Consider the following 831-nt stretch of genomic DNA (forward strand, 5'->3'; position numbering starts at 1 on the left):
CTGAGCAAGGCTTTACTTGAAAGAGATGACTTGAATTTTATTCATATCAACACCTATGAAAGAAAGAAATAAAGAAAAAAAAAACAAATGTCATCGACGGCCAAAGTCAGCCAATGAGACAGATAGACTGACATAAGCGTGTTCTCTGGCTCTCCACGAAAAAGATAGACGGACATAAGTGTGTTCTTTGGCTCTCCAGGAAAAAGGTACATATATTTAAGTGCTACCAATTTTGAAATGTGAGGGTATATGACATGCTCAAAGTGAAGGGATCAACGACCGAGGTTTAATCCGCCATTGAGCAAAAAGTAAGGGTTCCTTTGCGTCGCGGCCGCCCGTTGAATCCCCGCTAACCTCCTCCTCCACAGAGCTCCAACCTATACATCCCAACTAGCATGTATTGCTACAATGCATTTGAGGGCACACGTATAAAAACCTAACCCCCCTCCCTTGGACGGTCATTGCAGGCCTAGATTGTGCGTGCCCCGCCAGTATACTCCTCCAACCCATTGACTACAAGGCTGAGTCTCACATATAATATATTATAAGACATTTGCTTAAGAGAATTCTCATTACCAAGAAAGCATTGCCCCTTCTTTGCAAATTTTGTGAGCACTCAACCATGAATGCCAAAGAAAAAATGCCCAAGGGAAGTGGAAAGAAACAAGGTCTCACCATCGAGACGGCAATGGATGGCCATAAAACTGTGCAGAGGAAAAGGAATCAACCTACTCAAAGTTTCATGGTTATCGCGTGTCATCTCAATGGTCATTGGTAGCACAATCACCATTTTTTTCCCATTGTGCCCTTGGTGAGCCCAATGGCAAAAAA

Source organism: Adiantum capillus-veneris, chromosome 2 (genome assembly GCF_014529385.1).
Source record: "Adiantum capillus-veneris isolate H3 chromosome 2, ASM1452938v2, whole genome shotgun sequence".
In the NCBI taxonomy this organism is placed as follows: domain Eukaryota; kingdom Viridiplantae; phylum Streptophyta; class Polypodiopsida; order Polypodiales; family Pteridaceae; genus Adiantum; species Adiantum capillus-veneris.